We start from the raw sequence: 20,855 nt of genomic DNA on the forward strand, positions 1-20,855 counted from the left end.
TTTATTTATTATTTTTTTAAAATTTATTTATGATAGTCACAGAGAGAGAGAGAGAGAGAGGCAGAGACACAGGCGGAGGGAGAAGCAGGCTCCATGCACCGGGAGCCCGATGTGGGACTCGATCCCGGGTCTCCAGGATCGCGCCCTGGGCCAAAGGCAGGCGCCAAACCGCTGCGCCACCCAGGGCTTGACCTGTGTCCGCATGCAGATCTTTTACATATCAGTTTATTATAAAAGTTCTGTATCACAGATAAAGCCAAGGAAAAACACTTTTTTCTTCCTGTCTTGTAGTAGAAAAACAAGCCACTACCTGTGAATGGTTTTTATTTAGAGATAAATAGTATGCATTTTTTCCTTTAGTTGGATATTTATTAAAAAAGTTAGTAATTGCCACATCTGGGGTTCTGGTTTAGTTACCATAGCATTGTGTCCAGTTTATGTTGCTAGATAAGACAATAGTAAAAGACTATAATCAGTATTAAAAGAAAACACTTTTATTGCATTCTTTATTGCAATTAGGTATTTTAAAAAGCCTATAAAGCCATGAGGCTGTATGAAGTGGTTTGCTCCTTGCAGATGTGTGATGTGTATGGATAATTTCTGGCTTTGATGGATGGACAACCACACAGAGTGACCATCAATGCTACGCCTTAGGACCATGGTTTTCATTAGACTGGTCTTTGCATGAGTTTATTTTCGCCAAGGAAATAAGTGCCCTCTAGCGTGATGATAACTGACTACTCCTCAGACTTTATTAGGCTTTTCTTTTGTAAAGCATGATCCAAAAATGTAGCTCTGAGCAGTTATCAATGCTAACCCAGTCTAGCTTGACTGAAATGCTGAGCTCATAGTCAAAACTTATGGGGAAATAAAATTTTAGAAGCTCCTGTGCAGACCTTGCCCGACAGTTGACTTTGGTCTTAAGTAGACATGCTATGAAGCGTTAAACAATATTTAACACATGCATATCACATCTCTAGGCAATGATTTTTGAAATTACCCGTCTAAAAATTATTTTAAGGCTATTTCTCCTTTTCTGCCTTCTCATGCATTTACAGAAGAGTTACTAGTATCAGCCCTCGACCAAGGGATTTACACACCCTATTTCACTTTCATCCCAGCTCTGTGAGGTAGGAGTATTATCATGGCTGCCATGGCCATTGTTATTGGAATCTTGCATTTTACAAATGAGAAAACTGAAGATTGAAAGGAATTAAGTGATAGGTTCCGGATCCCACAAATAGTGTTGTGTGAATAGGGTGTAAGACAAACCAAAAAAACTCCTGGGAAAAATTTGTGGGGATTTCTGTCTCTCTCCCCGTGTCTGCCTCTCTCTCCCTCCCTGCTCCCTCCCTGTCTCTCCCTCCTTTCACCCTGTCTCTCTCTCTTTCTCTTTCTTTCTCCTTTTCTCTCTCCTTCCCCCTCTCTCTCCCTCTCTTTTTCTCTTTCTCCCTCCCTCTCTCCTTTTCTTTCTCCCTCCCTCTCTCTGTCCTTCTTTTTCTCCGTCTCTCTGTCTCTCTCTCCCTCCTTCCCTCTCTCCCCCCCCGTCCTTCTCTCTCTCCCTCTCTCTCTTCCTCTCTATATCTTTTCTCTCCCTCCCTTTCTCTCCCTGTCTTTCTCTCTCTCCCTGTCTCTCCCTTTCTCTCTCTCTCTCCATCTCTCTTCCTATATCTGCACGTTAGGTAACCAGTTTCCACTGTGAAAAGAACTAGTGGCTTTGGAGTCAGGATACGCCGGGTGTTCATGGGGCATGCAGCCTTGTGCAGAGCACTTAAGCACTTTTAACTTGAGTTTCCCCCAAGTAGAAGGGAGGTAATATCATGTGCTGTTGATTGTCTAATGAAGACAGTAGGATGCAGCACACACGCAGACCTGTTATGGAGCTCGGGACATAAACTAGACACTAAGTGGTATTTCCATTTCTTTCTCGATATAATTTTATTGCTTGTCTCTGACGAAGCATTTTATCTGACATATACGTACCAGTTTTAAAATATGAGTCCATAAGCACAGTCTGGAGCAAAAGTGCAAAAGATTTTCAATGAAGTTAAGTTCATTAAATAGGAATGCCTGTTATGTTTAAGGGGCTGTATTTGGTGCAACAGAGGATGAGGTTGAGTGAAGCATGATCTCTATTTTTCAGGTGTTACATTCTACCTGAATCTTAAGGAGAAAGGTTAAACAATTACTAGGTTAGTTGGTGGGGGGGGGTCGTCTTACATAATGATGAATAATCTAGATAGTAAATAGTGGCTTAAATTATCAAACCCATGATCAGAGATGTGAGGCTTCCACGGAAAGAAGGATTGCGGTTCTAAGGGTTATCAGGGACTCTCACAAGATGCCAAATAGAACAAAGAAATATAATGATAAATTATTTAAAGATGAAACAAGATAAACGTAGATACCCCTCAATTTAATTATGGGCTGGAATCTGGCAACAAAACTTAAATTGTATTCTCTTCAGAACGTCCCACGTGAAGGCTCATCACTAGCATTCCTGACGTTCGGAGCCTTTTGGCTCTTCTGGATTTTATTGCTATCAGACCTTTTACTGTTGTAATGAGTTGTGTAGTCATCTCCCATCAATACATAAAATACTTTCTTCATAGGGAGACAGGTTTCCTTTTGGGATCTCAAATACTGTTCTTTTCATAGAATCAGCATTAATAACGTGCGGACCCTTCAAGAGCGCAGTAGGGCTCACAAAACGTACAACACACAGTGGTCATTAAGAAGCCAAAACGGGAATCCAGGACGAAACCTGAGAGAGAATCCGTCTTCGAGCATAGTTAAATGCCATCCAAGATTAAGAGGAGCCTGAAAGAACACCTGCAGCAAAAACTTTGAAAATTGTTGCAGATAACTAGGGAAGCAGGCAACTCTGAACTTAGAACTCATTTCTCATCATTAACTTAGAAGGGCAGAAATACATCTTTTGTAACTGGAGTGACAAGGGAAATCATTTATTAACATGTGGAAGGGAGTCCCAAGCTTCCAGAGAAGGGACGGTTAATTACAGCAGTAATGAAGTTAGAGTGACGCGACTTCTCATTCTTTACTAAGTGGATCAGTTGCTTTCTTAAATGATTTCCTGTACGGTTTGGAGGAGGAAATAATTTTCCTGCCTTTAAGCCTAAACCACCTTTGCGATAGCATTTTTGGTTTAAGCTTATGATCCACTCTTTAAAGAGGTGGTTCTGTGTTAAGCCACTGTTCCAAGGTGCCAGTATGGGGTAAGCAAAGCTGTCTTAAGCTGATTTAGACACGCTGCAAACATCATTTGAGCACCTGGGTTCTTGCTGGTAAAAATTACTCTCTCCCTCTGAAGATTATTATAATAATCTTAGCTATAAGCATAACTAGTATATCCTCAGTGTGTCTTCCTTGAGATTCTCTGCCCTCAGCAGATTATCGCTGGATCCTGTCCTGCCTCACCGTGAAGGAAAAAAAAAAAATCCTTAAAGGTAACACCAGACAGGAAGAGCTTCCTTAAGTGGCAAATGATTAAAACACCATAATCATCTCCAATTGTTTGTGTTACTTGAAGTCATTTTTCTGTGCATGACCACAGCTTTATGAAATCCTGGCTACGGTTTATAATAACTCCATTCCTTAGATGCCTGACAGGTAAGTCAAAAAGAGATCTATGGTGTCTCCAGATATTTAATTGATAATGGTAACTCTTGGGCAGCCCAGGTGGCTTGGAGGGTTAGCGCTGCCTTCAGCCCAGAGCCTGATCCTGGAGACCCGGGATCAAGTCCCACATCGGGCTCCCTGCATGGAGCCTGCTTCTCCCTCTGCCTGTGTCTCTGATTCTCTCTCTCTCTCTCTCTCTCTCTGTCTGTCTGTCTCTCATGAATAAATAAATAAAATCTTAAAAAAAATAATGGTAACTCTTGCCGAGAATCCACGACAAATATCACCATGTTGCCGCAAATGGAGAAAGAGATCAGAGCATTGACTGTGTCCCATGTTTTCATCACACTCTCTTCTGCGTGCTTTGTCCTCCACGGTGCCATTGTTAGTCGGCTGGGGTACTTGCTACTTACCTGACTTCTAGATCACATCCTTTCTCTTGCTATATTTTGTATACTTTTACATTCATTCTTTGCAGCGAATTTCATGGCTTATATATTTTAGATCTAGATTATCATTTAGATTATTTTTGAAAATAGATTCTAATTATGTGATAACAATTTAGTGTCTATTACATCTTTGGTTCATCTTTTACAATATTTTGGAACATATTATTTACGGTTCTTCCTTTACATTGATTCCAGTATCTTGATCATGTTGAGGTATGTTGTTTTTCCTTCCTTCCTTCCTTCCTTCCTTCCTTCCTTCCTTCCTTCCTTCCTTTCTCTTTCCTTCCTTCTTTTTTTTTTTTTTGAAAGGGAGGTAGGAGAGGCAGAGGCAGAGGAAGAGAGAGAAATAGAATCCCAAGCAGGCTCCATGCTCAGTGAGGAGCCTGACACGAGGCTCAATCTCATGACCCTGAGATGATGACCTGAATCAGAATCCAGAGCGGGACACTTAACTGACTGAGCCACCAGGCATCCCCTGGGGCCTATGGTTTCTTTTTACTTTCCTTTCTCATGTTTTATTTATCATATAGTCTTGCCTCTTTGCACACTCAATCATTTCTTGTTATATTCTGGACAATGTGTTCAGAACTTACCAAGACTCCGGTGATGCTTGTTTTCAGACAGTTTCTAATTCGATGTCTTGCCAAGAAGACATGTCTATTTTCAGAGAACTTTCAGATTCTTGCCTGGTTTCTCTGTCCTCTGGAAATGGCCTCTTCCCCACCACCTGGGTATCCATTTTCAACAGATGCCCCAGCTCCACTTTGCTGGTGATCTTGGGTATTCATTTGCTCCCTCTAGGGATTTTACCTCATGCATATTTTATTTTTAGGACTGTCTGCCTCGGATATCATAGGGTCCTGAGCACTGTGAGAGAGCAGATTTTGAACTGAGTTTTAGAACCTCTCCACCAGCCTCAGGGTGTTGCAAATGTCCTTAGTGAAAACCAGATGAATATTTGAGGCCATCCAGTTTGTCATTCCAGACTTGCAACTGTTCACTGGTTTCTCTTTCCACCAGTGACAGACTTCCGTCTGGGCCCAAAACAAAACCCATGCTCAAAATTGGCAAATGTCTCCCAGAGAAAAGAGCTGGTTATCATGAGCTCATCTGTCAATGGGTCTCTCCCTGGAAATTTTAATCCATCAATTCCTCATTGTTTTCATAGTCCTCTGAGTGACTTGAAAATGTTATTTTGTAAAATATAATTTATCATCTTTTTTTTTCTGTATTATTGGGAATATTTCCCTACTTTGGCTTCCCAACAACATCCAACAAGAAAGCATGCATTCCAGGTCATTATTTTTTAAGTCAGATCTCAAAAAATTGTTCAGAGAGAAATTACCCCGGGGGTAAAAAGGGATTCATCTGAGACTATTGAGGAGCTGTTTGTAGGCAGCAGTGATACTGGCTGTGAATATGGGTAATCTAGGGACTGTGAATGCTTGCAAATAGCTGAAAGATTCTCATGTGGCAGAAAGATTAGATGATTTGTGTGTGTATTGCCTCAGATGATTGGAAGATGCTAAAAGGAGACAGATTTGAGGCCTAAGGAGGAAGTATTTTCTTTGAAATCTCAGAGCTATGAGAAGACAAAATGTAGTATCTTAGGGGAGGATGCATTTTCTCTTGTTGGAGTTGTGCAAGCAGTTTGGGGGTGGGGTGGCTGGGCCCTTATGCGTCTTTCTCATCTTGTGGTTCTATGAATTACTTCTGTGTTCTCTCCTAGTACCACAGCTAACTCGTATTTACACAGCAGCAATGACGATTATTGCATACCTTGCATGGGTTACAGGAAGCTTTTCTGGACTCCATACCTTTGGCTGCTTGAAGTTATTTATGTCAAAGCTATGAGTTCTTTCTCTAGCAAATTACTTCTGTGGTTCTCTTTCTGTCTAGGTCTTGAATTAAAAAGAATTACGACTGCCTGAACGTAAGTTGGTAGCAATATATCTTGTGAACATTCTTCTTATTCTATAAAAACACATCTTTAGAAGCAAAGTCCACTCTCCATAGTTAAGTACCTATTCAGAGGAGAGAGAAGTGGTGATATATTTTCACATGAGTTAAAGTCCTTGATATGGCAATTATGCCATTTCCGGTGCAGGCTGTCGGGTCGATAATCACTACATGCCACGTGCAGATTTCATCATTGTTGTAATAACGTGTGCCTGGCAAAACTGCTCACTGGTTGAATTTTAGGATAATGCACATGTGACCTCTGTGCAGATATAAGAGCTGATGTTTGCAGTGTATTTGATTGCAATCTCCATGGAACGTTTTAATATGCATTCATTTATTTAAGATATACCAATGATAGCATGAATAGTGGTAACAACTGTACCATTATACTCTTCAGATATTTTTTCATGTATAATATTAGGTCATTAGCACAGAAGTCTCTGAGGCAGACAGGGTAGCCAGCAAAATTCCAAGTTTATATATGAGGAATTGAGCCCACAGTTGTTTGTGGGCTTGCTCAGTATCACATGGTGGGGGTGCTGGTCTCAGGATTCGGATGCCTCTGCCCCCCTTTCCCTGTGGGAGGATGTCTCCCATGAGCTCTGCACTGAGATGTGAACTCTTCATGACTGAATTTGCTTTTGGTGCATTGACCCTGGGCCCCCAATAAGCATCCTGAGCCCCATTTTAGACTCCCCTTGATGGGGCAGAAGTTCTCTTGAAAGAGTTGCTCTGGAGGAGGACTTGGGCTCCCACTAGTGAAGAAAGTGTGGTTAGAGCAAGACAGCAGTGGCCTTGACCTGACACCTCCGTGTGCTCAGTTTTGTGTGAAGTGGAAGCATTTAGGGAGTTTTAATGATCAGTGCAAGACAGTTTTACTCCTTTTCTGAAAAATTTGGGCTTTTAGGAATGTTATGACCCAAATGTGAGAACTCTTTGCCCACAAGAGTTCTCCATCCTGTCTGTTTCATGTCCGTCTTAGCTACCATTTCTGCTAGAAACTTTGGAGCTGGCAAGGGGCTAAGGGTATAAAAGTTCTTTATGTAGTTGCTGTAAAAATGGCCTAATTTCCCATTCTGGGGGGCATCCCGCTATAATACTGAAACACTTCTTCAAGGAAGAAGTGAAGCACTAAGAGACATTCCTCTTTTGTCTCTGGGAGCCTGGTTCTGCTCCTCCACACAGTGTTGTCTACACTCTGTGTGGTTTATGTTTTCAACCTGTATTCAGCTTGACTGGTCCTGACAGCATGGGGAACACTGGAAAGTTATCCTCAAAGATGATATTGCCATGTCCTTAGATCCTAAGATCGTGAAGTGGTTCAAGTCCATTTGCAGAACTTTAGTCATGCAAATAGTAACCAATTTATTCTCAGATAAAGGTAAAATGTCTTTTTTTTAAAAGATTGGTCTATAAGACAGTTGGGTATCTTTACTACCACCAGGGCATCGTGGTAGGAACTCAGACTCAGGTTTGGGTGAAAGTTGAATGGGAAAAAAATTAGGGAGTAGAAAGATAGTGTGTGAGCCAGGACCTTTAAGGCCAACATAAGTTTGCCAAGGGGAGAAGCCACAAGTGGGAGTAAGGTCAGTAGAGGTATAGGTCAAAGAGCAGATGTCATTCCGACAGTTAAGATAACTGTTAGAGCCATGCACTCTGCTAATCACTCTACCTATCATTTCATTTTCATGTGAGTTATGCCTAGTTGTCACCTCAGTTCTCAGCTGACAGTGTTAGTTCTAGAATAATTCACGTCTGTAGCACAGCTAGTGAAGTTGAGGAGTGTCAAGCTGAACATAGATATGTCTTCCAAATAGTCAAGTACTTCAATATACTGCATTTCAAAGATATCCCGCCACAAAGTCCTACCAATTAACATCAACAGAAATAGCATTTTACCCAACCTCTAGGGTCTGATAGCCAGCAGGACATCTGTTCTGAGAGGAAGGACACAGTGGTTTCCATTAAGGTTATACCTAAAAAATATATCTCTGCCAGGAGTGGCCTGATAACAGGATGTGGGGTCCTATAACCTCTCACCAGAACCATTTACAAATGACGATAATACAGAGCCGGGGAAAATGTTGACCTCACTGCCTTTCAGTGCTCCTTATACATCATCCATGCACCTTCGCTGTTCTCAGGGATATAAAATGAATGCTTTGTCTGGGAGAAGCAGTCACAGTGGTAGTATTTTAGGTATTTTGGTGGTGTAAAAGTATGAACCACACTTCTTTTATTGTTACCTACTTGAAATTCTGCACGGGTTATTTTACTAATAGAAAACACGTCGGCATTTTAACTCGAATGGCTTAGATTTGAATGCAAGCCTGTCACTCACCATTACTGTGTGACCTGAGGCCAAGTTGATGACTGCTATAAGCCAGTTACCTCCTGTGTAAAATGAGATTAAAATTGAAGGTAAAATTGACCTCTGACCTCAAAACACAATGAATATTAATACTTTTACTAATAATGGTAGTCTATGCCAAAGCATAGGATTGTGTTCCTAGATTTAGTCAATAGTCATACGTGCAATTTCTCCATTGCTCCACTATGACCAAACCTGAAGGGTTTTTTATAAATTGTATTTGCAGACTGAATGAAAGGGCATCGGTTAAATCTGAAACCCTCAAGGAGTCTTTTGTGCCGTGATCTTGATTCCCAACACAGTGAAGGATAATTAGTGCTTGCTTCCCATCCAGTCCTGTAGGATCTGGGAAGGCAGAGAACTAAATATTGATGTTAGTGGGACCATCTGGGTGGCTCAGGGGTTGAGCATCTGCCTTCAGCTCAGGGCGTGATCCTGGGGTCCTGGGATCGAGTCCCACATCGGGCTCCCTGCAGGGAGCCTGCTTCTCCCTCTGCCTGTGTCTCTGCCTCTCTCTCTGTGTTTCTTGTAATTAAATAAATAAAACCTTAAAAAAAATAAATATTGGTGTTAGCTCAGGCCCTCACGAGGGACAAGCTGAAGGCCCGTGCTGTGGTTTAGAAGCTGTTTCTGTCAGATGCCACTTAACAGGGCTTTATGAAATCCCTTTTAGTCTTGACTATTGCACTTGGTTATCTTTTGATACCTCACTTTGCTTGATAATGGCTGATTTCTTTTTCTTCCAGGCCTTTAAAAAAAATACAAGGCAGTTCTTCACAGAACAATTTGACACATACTTTGTAAAGCGATTAATACCAAATCACATGTATTTCAAGAGTATTTTATAACCACTGTTCTGGTCTTTTTTTTTTTTTTTTTTAGGGTTTGTTGCTGAAAGTTTTTCTTGAAATCAAAAGCCAGCCTGTGGGTGACTCCTACGTCTTTTTGGTTCATTATGCTACCATGTTCTGGACAACATTCCGTAGCACAGGGATTAACTAGTACAATTGGGCTGTGTTTGAACAAGTGCTTATTTTAATTACATAGTATGAGATGTAGCTGGCTCCTTACTGAGAAAGAAGATAGTTGTTTGCTAAGGATTTCAGAAAAAAAATGGCATATTCTGTAACTTTACCTCCCCTGAACCTGTTTAGCTCTCCAAGAGTTTGAAATAATAATGCTAGATTATTATTCTATATATGAGAAATATAGTACAAGCTTATGCCATTGCTTGTGAACTATTTTCACATCCTCATAGAATTTAGAATTTCTACAATTGTCTCTTTTTTCCTTTGCATTTTAAACTGGAAAGAATCAAAGGCATCATTTCTTTAGTCCTGTGCCTTGCAGAGTGCAAACACATGATAAATATCTGTCGATCTAAAATGAAGGTAAGCTTTCTGTTCTGACTTAGATGCAGTGTCGATCAAGATAAAACATTGGGCCTTTAAAAAAAATAGGCCTTTAAAACATTTTGAATCCTGAGATTCTATTCTTTGAAACAAAAAGAAATCTTTGAGATCCTGAATGGTTTCCAACATTTTCAAGCGTGGACTCTTTCTTGTGACATCCACACAACCGGAGAAAGGAGAGTGGTGCTGAATGTGTCTGACAGGCCCAGGGCTCCAAGGGAGGGTGAACCTCGTGTGTTGCTGGATGGTGCACACTTAGGAATCTGCTGCCGTGGTCACATGCCCTTGTTTCCCGGGCCAGGATACACGAAGTGGCTTTCTCCGTCTCCAGCCACCCAGGTTCACAGATTCTGAGGCCCTTTCCTCCCACCTGTGCAATGTGGCTCTTAGGTATCTTGACTGGGAGGGGCTCTTTCTGCCTAATTCCTACCACATCCTCAAACCTGCACCAGGGATTGCTGTTCCTTTAGAGAAGCTTGGCTCTAATACTTATGTAAAGAGAATTCAGTAGCTGGAGACTGCTTTTGTGCTTCTGTGAATCTTACCATTCACCAGGGAATGTGATCCTGAGAAGAGTTTTGCAGAAAATAATAGTAATTAGAAAAAATGTCTTGCTTGACTTCTGGCATGATATCATTAGGAGTCCCTTACCATCAAATGCCGTGATTTTTTTTTTTTTCTTTTCCTTTCTTTTCTTTTTTCTTTTTTTTGGTTTTGCTCTAAAGTCACTTAAGAACTGAGACACTGATATCTCTTCCCAGAAGTGACAGGACCGGCATTACCACATGGCCCTGGCTCTGGGATATACACCTGCGTATATATGTTATCTGATCCAGTATTTGCTGCAATAATATGAAGTTAGTCTTTTTTCCTTTATTAAAAAGTTCACACCCTTTGATTTGCTTTCTCCTTGGCTCGTCCCTGCTCCTGGTCCCAGGAAGGTGACCTCTGCAGAATGCATCTCGCAGGTACCCTGGGCTGGCTGAACCCTGACACCCCTCGCTGCCCTGACTTCCCATGCTGGGCAGGCCCTTGCACTAACCGTAACTTGCTTCTTTCTGAGCCTCTTCTAGTCGCTCTATTAAAGACATCCCTCCAGGAGTCTCAACATTGTGAAGATGCCTCTGTAGGAACCATCTGCTGTCTTCAGTATCCTGACTGATACACCACAGCCATTTCAGTTTTGCAGGTGACAATCCAAGGATTTACCATGAAAGTTAAGCTTCAGGACCCCTCATTCAAATGGAACCCTTCCAAGGCTCTAGTAAGGACCCTCTTTGGGTTTTCATTGTCAGGTGTTCTCAGGAAATTTGCAAAGACAATAGGCCTTTCAGACCACTTGGCTCTGCACTCACACTTCCCTGTGTCACACTTCTTGGGTTGGCTCCTGTCAGAATGGCTACAGACATTTTTGAGATTTAGCTCAGGAGAAGTTGAATTGAGAGACATTTAGCTGGAGTTTAGTGAGATGTGTTTATGTGGTGACATCCACTGCCACGTATAAGAATTAATTATAATTAAGTTGTTGCTGGTCATCCCGGGGCAAGAATATCTTCCAGAAGGCTCTTGCCACCTCATTTCAACACATAGAGTGATTTTGTTGAAATTATGTGTCCCAAGCCACATGGCCTTAGATCCATGAGGCTGGTGGAAGGGATACAAGATTTGAAATGAATGAAGTCAGAACTGTGTCTGTGGAAACTTCTAAGAATCAGTTATGAAAATTCTAAGAAATTTGCTGCTTAATGGCTCCTAGATAAAATAGAAGTACTTGGCTCCTTAGAAATGTATAACACACCATATGCAATTTTAAATGCATATTGCTCTAATGATTAGAACTGTGTAAAATAGATTTTGTCAGAATACTTATTTTATAGGGTATAAGCATGTATTGGTAATACACATGGAAAGAATTTTGATACGTCTTCTAGATTGGACTGAAATCCTGAAACTTTACAGGGCAAGAAAAATGAAATGTGAATCAGGAGGAAATGTAACTAAACTATCAACCAAACATTCAACCCATCAACCCGGGAAGATGTAATTATCTCCCGAGTAACATAGACACAATTGTCTTTTTTTCGTTCTGGGTAATATCACTATAGAAAATATTGTAAGCTTATTTTCATACAAAAAGGCATTCAAAAACTATCCAGCCAAATGAACGGGGGGTAAAAATATTATAGAGGTGAGCCAGGTACTTCCTTAATACAAAAAATTATTTTTCTTTCTAAATTGTATTTGTGTTATTTGTCAGCTTTGGAGAATTTGTAATTTCTTGTGATTTCTTTTCTCATTCAAAATAAATATTCATATATGTGCCTAATTTAGTATTTTGAACTATTTTCTTCAGTGATGGCCCCTAGAGCTCTATAAGGAGTATCTGCCTTGTGAACACACCTTGAGTGTGTACAACCCAATCCCCATCATTACTTATCAATAGTAGCAGGGCTGGGTTTCATAATTGGATCTTTATGATAAAGTGGGTGATTTTTCTAGTATTATAATGCTCAATTGTTCTGTCTTGGGTTGGGTCCCTTCAGGAATAGGCTCTGATACAAGGATTCTGACACAGTGATTATTTGGGAGGTCACTCAAGGAAGCACTGGTTCTAGAGTAGAGAAGTAAAGCAAGGTCACTTCTGTGGAGGGCAGGACTCAATCCTATTTGGAGCCTGCGGGACAGGTGAATATGTCCAACAACTCTCCCATCCAAGAGCTGACAGAGCTGCCATATTTACCACCAGCTACCCTTAGCCACTTGTCAACAGCAGCTGCTTCCAGAGGCACTGCCCCTCAAGCCTTTCCAGACTACCTCACCCCGACTCAGCAGGCTCCAGGGGCCAACACAGACCCTGGCTTGCATCTGAAGCAGCAGGAATGGGGTGAATGCAAGGGAATATGGGCAAAGCACTGATGACATCCACGTACTTCCCACAGATGATGCCTGTCCCTTTGTGTACTTTTATTTTTCATTTAACTTCTACAATGAACTATGATAATGCCTTATGTTACGTAGCAATTTCCACTTGACAAAGCATTATCGTTAGGCCATATGGTATAACACAGAGAAGGACCTTATTTCAGCCTTGAGATAATCTTTCCAAATCCACTTTTTAAAAATTGCGTTTTGTTGGTTTGTTATGGTCAACCAAATTGAATTTAGCTGATGATACCCATTTAAGGACTTCTGAATTCCATCACAATCTACAGAGACATAAAGGTATTGGACACAGGTAGGACTGGAATGCAAATAATCAATATTTCCTTGCTGCAGAATAGAGAGAAAATTGCATGGCTGTGGCCTTCAGAAGCTGCCAGGCTTTTGCATTCTTTACACAACTTTGCTATTACCTCATTTTCGTGACTTTGAAAACATTGCTGTTAGTCTATATCTCTGCCATTTGAGATAAATAGATGTATTTTATCTGCAATATAAATTCCAATATGTCATGTTTGAGTTGCTTTTGAGTCCATCAAGATAGCCATCATTTCTGTAATCAGCAATACACAATTATTTGATAACTTGTTACTATAAGATAAATATTTTAACTGGCTATCTGAAAAGAAGCTTAAAAACACTCTGGGAAATTGATTTTATTTTATTTTTTTAACTCTGATTCAACAAGATGAAGTGAGCTGTTCTCTTAAGTTGATAAGATAACCATCACAGCATCCGTACAGTGTTCACTGTAGGCTAGGTAACTATTTTTCTAGTTATTCAAAACAAATTTTAATGTGTATCATCACTGGTTGAAATGCTTCTTTTTACCTTAAAAAAAAAAAAAGATTTTCCTATGGTAACTACTAGAACCCATGCCTTGGAAAGCTGTTGAATGAAGCACTTTCTTCATCAAAAGCTACCTGGATCTTCACAGAGAATTTTCAAGTGTGTATAGTCAAATGGATTGTTTTTTTTTTTTTGTTGTTGTTGTTGTTATTCATGGATTAACTGACTGATGGGAGAGCCAAGGGGTGGCTATGTTTTTTTTTGTTGTTGTTTTTTGTATTTTAATTTTAAAATGGCTTAGAGACAAGGACCATCAATGATCCGAGATGTTTGATGCAGATACTTTCACATTAATGAACTTTATTCACGCTCATTTATTTTGTCAAAGGGCAGGGCATGAATTAACACACAGAGTGTGGGAGTTGAATCCGTATCCAATGTTATCTCTTCATGTTCAAAGAGAGAATAGTTTGCCAATATGCGTTATTTCTTCTTCTCCTTCTTCTCCTCCTTCTCCTCCTTCTCCTCCTCCTCCTCCTCCTCCTCCTCCTCCTCCTCCTCCTCCTCCTCCTCCTTCTTCTTCTTCTTCTTCTTCTTCTTCTTCTTCTTCTTCTTCTTCTTCTTCTTCTTCCTCTTTCTTCTTCTTCTTCTCCTGTAACTCCCTTACTTTGGACTGCAGGCATCTGTCTGGAGTTGCCTTTTCTTGTCCTTAAAAGGGAATATCTTATCCTTTTTGTACCTTTGGAATAGTGGCTGGCACCTAATAAGGCCTCAGAACTCTTGTTAGATATGTGAATAAGTTGTTATTAAAATATCACGCAGTATGGAAATCAGAAATGGCCTCAAATTCTGAGACAGAAAACAATGCAGTTTAACAGTCATGTAAAATCCTGATGGGAAAATGTAGTACATAACACATTATTGGGTTTCTCTAGCAAATGACGCATCACTTAAGTCACTGTGTGAATGGATGCAATCTCTGCTGGCCATAATTCTGGATCCACTTTTCGTACTTTGGGTATAGCAGAGTCTCACAATTAAAACTAATGATGTGAATCTCCGATACTTTCAATAAGACATTTGGTTCTTACCAGCAACGGATAGTTTTCTTGAAATTTAAATTTGTTCTAATGCAGTTACATGAAAACATGATGAAACAACTTATTGTCTTGGTTGATGATTATAAACCAATTGGGGGCTGTGGTCTCACTATGGCAATCGCTCTTTTGAAGGTGTTCATTTCGATTGATTTAAATATTGGCTTGGAGAGTTCATGACCCAAACTCCATTTCATAGCAAGCATTTTTGTTAGTTTCTCAGGTTAATGCATAGCCCTCACCAATAACCAGGTGAGATTTATTTACACTGTGTTTTCAAGAACCAGCCCCTGGGGGAATGCAGCTCTGCACTTTTGCGTTTATTATTTTGCATACGAGAAGGACATGTAGACAAGTAAAGGGCCATTTTACAGATAAGTACATATTGAAAAGGCGATATTTATATTGATATTAAGAGAAATGAGAGCAACATGCTCATTTAATTAAAGCCAGCAAACATTTATTGAAAAATCCATCTAATATTGTTATGATGCTAAATTGCTGGTGCGTAAGCGTGAGTGTTTGCTCCCCTGTAGTAAAGGGTTATACAGAATCACATAGTCTCTTTTTCCTTGTAATGAGATCATGTTGAGTAAGAAATAGAAGGTAGGGACACAAGTGGGACCCAGGTGTCACCTTGACCCCAGGTATTTGAATTATAACGTCTTAAACTCCTCATCCATTTATCCTCATTATTTGCTCTCTGTCAACAAGTAGTCTTTCTCTTGTGAGACCACAAGAACAGAAAAAGGTCTGTCTTCCACCACATTCTTTCAGCCCGAAGCAACATTGTCAATGTAAAGGACTATAATATGCATTTAAAGGTTTAAATAGACTGAGATGTTTTTTAAAAGCTAAAACATTGAATGTTTTACGTCAGTGTGCTCAATCTAACCTATAATTCTTAGCAAAGCAGCATTCCGTTGTGAGAGCATGTAGCAAGCTTGTCAATAAATCAAGTGAAGATTATATGGAATTAACAGGCTTCAGGGATACATAGAAAAATAACCGACTGCTCCAGAAGTTTAAACCAAATGATTGGGTGTGCTTTGCTTACACTTTATTTGAATACATTAAATTTTGATTTGTATTTATTTTTCCAAATTAGTGGAATCTGCTAGAACTGTCAAGGATTATGAAGGTTTGCTAGAGTTCAGGCTTAGAAGAATTTATTTAAACTCTGAGACTGTGTGGCGGCAAGGAGTTTTATTCTACACTTTATCTTACATAATTTTTTTAAAAGATTTTAATTTTTTTTATTTATTTATGATAGTCATACAGTGAGAGAGAGAGAGAGAGAGAGAGAGAGAGAGAGGCAGAGACATAGGCAGAGGGAGAAGCAGGCTCCATGCACCGGGAGCCCGACGTGGGATTCGATCCCGGGTCTCCAGGATCGCGCCCTGGGTCAAAGGCAGGCGCCAAACCGCTGCACCACCCAGGGATCCCATATCTTACAGAATTTAAACAGAAAACGACTTCTCATGGTGAATAGCACAATCTGGCTGCTTATTTTTATCCTCTCTTCTCTCTTGGTATTAAGTTTCAATGACTTCTTCCTTTGTATAAAATATTCCAATTTTTCTATAGTAAATTGCAATTATCTTTGAGTAAATAACTTGTGTGAGCACTAGAGAGAAGTGAATGGAATAACTTTTTGTACAAAAATCTACAGCAAATCCTTGAACAACATGAGTTTGAACTGTGTGAGTCCACCTAATATGCAGATTTTTTTTGCCCATAAACACAGTCGGTATTGTAAGTGTATTTTTTCTTCCTATGATTTTCCTAATAACATTTTCTTTTCTCTACGTTACCTTATTGTAAGAATACAGATAATACATATTCAAAATATGTGTTAATCAACTGTTTATGTTATCAGAAAGGTTTCCAATCAGCAATAAGCTATTGGTAGTTAAATTTTAGGGGAATCAAAGTTATATGTGGATTTTCAACCGAGCCCTAACCTCTGCATTGTTCAAGGTTTAAGTGCACATGGTACCGTTCATACAAGAACACTCCTAAATTGGCATTTTGAGTTAGGGGAGCTCTGTGCCTAATACCCGAAATGCCCAGCATATAAACAAATATCACTCATCCTACCACAAACCAGGAAAATCTCAACATGGATGAGAAAAAGCAATCCACAGATGTCAATAATGAGATGACACATATGTTGGAATGATCTGAAAAGGATTTAAAATCAGCCTGAGCCATTAAAAAGTCCTGGCAAAGAAATAGAAGATATGAAGGAAACCAAATGGAAATTTTAGAACTGAAAACTGCAATAAATAAAATAAGAGACTCACTGGATGAGTTTCTGGTGTGCTTCTAGTCTACCACTTCTTCAGGTAAGGCGCATATGCCTCATCTTGAGTTTGAGAGGAGTTAGGTTGCATCAGTAGCCACTTGTAATATTTAACAATTTATTGTCAGTTATTTTTTTGTGTGCTCACTCTGACCCTTTCACACATGTGACCGACACGGAGCCGTTAAGATTCCATCTTGCTTCCCACCTGTGCTGTGTTCGTGCCCTGTTCCCACTCTCTCCTGGTGCCCCTGCGTGGACTAATCAGGTTCCCCAATCCATCAACTGGTGGAGGGGTGTAGAGGGGACTCCTCCACCCAGCTGTGGGACCTCCACCTGAGGGTGTAAAAATTCTCTGAACTTGGAAGAAGACATTTTTTGTTTTTTTGCAATGTCCTTCTGAGTGTACTTTTCTGTGACTCCATGAAGTTTTTATGTAAACATGAACAAAACAAATATTACATCATAATCAATCTAGAAGACCAAAGAAAAAAGAACCCCCAAACCCCCACAAAAAAAAACCAACAGCAACAACCAAGACTGGAAAGAACCATCATGAGGATGTGTACGAAGTAATGAATGTATTTAAGGTAAGTATATTTACCTAATGGAAAATAAATGCCTGGGATATTTTCTCCAAGTAAACCTGGGTTTTGATGAAACATTTGGATGGAGTAAGATATATCCTTTATGGCATGATGATTGATACTCCATGTCTTTATGAAATTATCACAGTGTGTGTGTGTGTGTGTGTGTGTGTGTGTGTGTTTTATTCTATCAAATTTGAAGAGCTGTATGTACTAAGCAGGAATGCATCATGAAAATGCATAGGTTTTAACAGTCATTGAAAGAGGTACCTTGCTTAACAAGGAAGTTGGTACACAGCAAAGATAGTTTAATTGTGGATTTGCTTTTTTTTCCTCATGACACACAGAAACATTCCTATATCCCTGGTATTGAGTCGAGAAAACTTCTTTTTTTTTTTTTTTTTTGAGAAAACTTCTATTAAAGTAAACCGCTCACAGCTCCCTCAAAGGACTTTTTGGCTGTCCTACACTCTTAGGGGGCCATAAAAATTATTAAGAAACCAGTCTTTTCTTGAGGGACCACACTTTTTTCAAATCGTAAAGTAAGAAAAGATAAATTAAGAAATTAAGAAAAGATAATGCCAAGTTTCCTTTAGGGCAGTAAAATTCACTTCTTTGGTATCACCTTCTGAAAACTTACTTCAGAGTGAAGATGCAGATGTAGGACGAGGTATTCAGCAGTAAGGCCAAGATTCAAACCTTTTCTCAATCCCTGGGAACCTGGAGTTTCACTTGAAAAAACTTTTTTTTTTTTTTTTTTTTTTTTTTTTTAGCTTCACTAAAATAAAAAAGGTAGGGCAAAATTTTTTTGGGTGCTTAAATTAAGATTTTTGTTAGCTTAGGTCTGTAAATAAGAATCACTTTTTTTCCCTGTTCTTCTATTACTTTAAAATTTTACTGATATCCTGGCACAAGGTGAATATTAAGTTCAGTGAAATTATATGAGCCTTACCCTTTTTGGCAACGTCTGAGAGTAAAAATACCAAGTCCAGGAAGATAGTTTTGAAGGATGCACATTGACAATGGATGGAAAAGACAACCTGAGGGAGGATCATACCTCCTGTACCTACCATCTCGTATGGTACCCACTGTCTACTGCTGGGGAAGGTCACCCAGAGGACGTGACCAGAGCTGGCCCCGGACCCTTGGAGGCTCCGAGCCCCCATGCTGGCAGGTGCAGACAGGTGCAGGGCTCGGGGTGCCCAGGGCGAGCCTGCACCTCAGTTTCCGTGCTAGGACCCCGCGCCCACCCATCCTTCCGGTGTCTCTCTGCCCCAGGATTGGGGCCGGGGGGGGGGGGCAGTTTGCTTTCAGGCCTCTCCCACGGACTCCCAGGTTGGACACCAACATGTGCGAAGCCCATTCCTTTAGGCACCTTCATTTGTAAATTAGAGAATTACGAAAATATCTGTTATTTCTTGCCTGTCCAAAATAATTACAGGATATTCATAGTCTTATCTATGAGAAGCCAGAGTTTCTGGAATCTTTAAGACTTTTTTTTTTAAAGCACTGTGCAGAAAACAAAGCTGCTTTTAAAGAGAACCCCTGATGGAAGGAGTTTCTGGGGGAAGAATGCTTTGTCTTCTTCACTGACAGGTTTTGGCTATCTTATGTCTTTCTGTTTGCTCACATCAACCTTGTTATTTTTACTTTCCAGGAAAACAAACAGCCACAAATCCTTGTGCAGATGAGTCACTGTGTTCCTTGCTTTCAGAGGCATTCAGGGGGAGAGGGCCTTGGGGGCCGTGGGGCAGGGTTGGTGGGAGCAGGGCGGTGGGAGGCAAGGGTGAGTGGGGGTGGGCGATGGGGGACAGAGGTTGCCGGGAGCAGGGTGGCTGGGGCAGGGGGAGATGGCCCGGCCCCTGAGCCAGCTGCCCCGGCCTGGTCTGGGATGGCCGAGGTTTAGCCACATGATGACAGTGGGGCGCGTGGTCCTCCACCTGCAGTCACGTCCCGGTGTGACGGGGACAGCGGCACAGAGCTGCGCGGGGCACTTAGCTGGGGAAGCTGCCCACGGGAGTCAGCCACTTGTGTCCTAGCCAGCGTGGGGTGCCGAGTGCCACCTCGGGGAAGGCAGGAGCCCTGCATGTCCCCCTCTGCTGCGGGGGCCTCCCTGACCTGTGTTGGGGCCCTCAGAGAGATGCAGGGCCCTCAGAGGGATGTGGAGGCAGAGGGATGTGGGGGGCAGAGGGACGCGGGGGACAGGGAGCTGCGGGGGGGCAGAGAGCTGCGGGGCCCTCAGAGGGATGCAGGGACAGAAGGATGCGGGGGGCAGAGGGATACGGGGTAGGCAGAAGGATGCGGGGGGGAGAGGGGTGCAGGGGCCCATCCTCTCTGCGCAGCCGCGATACCCCTGGCTGGGGGTCCGCTCACCGTCTGCCCTCGCCCCCTGGAGGTGGCTGCCATCACTCACATTCGGAGAGGCCCCGGGAGCCCCAGGTGACCCTCCTGGTGCGAGGCCCAGCCTGGCAGGGCGGCGGCAGCCAGCGCGCAGGCGCACCCCCAACCCCCCAGCATCCCGCTCTGCCTCCGCACCCCCGGCGGGTCCTGGGTCCGGGTCACGCCTCCCCTCCCCTTGAGTCCCGCGCAGCCAGCGGCCACCTCCCAGCTGCACCCGCCGCCGGCTCCCCCTGCGGGTCCCCTGGGGGGCAGCCTGCAGGCCCCAGAGCGGTGCTGGGTGCTGGGTGCTGGGTGCTGGGTGTTGGGTCGGGAGGGCGTCCTGAGGCCCTGAGGGCTGGGCTCGCCCGGCTCCCGCCTTGATTTTCCTTTCAGCTGCTGGGCCTGCAGCACCGCGCGGTGGATCCGCATAATGGGAGAGAAGGGCACCCTTATAAGCCGCTGAGTTCGGGCCTAGGGCACCTCCTCGGCTGGGGCTGCTGGGGCGCCACCGGCCACTGCGCGCGGTTCTGCTCCGGACTCTGTTATGCGTCCTGCTGGACAGGGGCAGGGCTCTGTGCGCCACACACACACACACACACACACACACACACACACACACACACACACACGGCAAGAAAGAGAGATGTTTCTGGATGTTAGGAAGTGTGCATTTTCAAATTTTCTAGAAATGACAAGCTATTTCCTGAAATAAGCTGTGACCAATTTACCATCCCCTGATCGGCATGGTGAGAGTTTTGGTTATTCTTTCTTGCCCACATTTGTTGGTATTTTTAATTTTTATCCATTGTTGTAGGTGTAAAGCGATGAGTTACGATGTTTAGCAGATTTCAAATGCCTTTTGGTTATTTGGTATCTGGATGTCCTGTTTTGTGAAGTGAAGTGCCGATTTTTTTTTAAAGAAATT

This window comes from Nyctereutes procyonoides, unplaced genomic scaffold (genome assembly GCF_905146905.1).
Source record: "Nyctereutes procyonoides isolate TBG_1078 unplaced genomic scaffold, NYPRO_anot_genome, whole genome shotgun sequence".
NCBI classification, from domain to species: domain Eukaryota; kingdom Metazoa; phylum Chordata; class Mammalia; order Carnivora; family Canidae; genus Nyctereutes; species Nyctereutes procyonoides.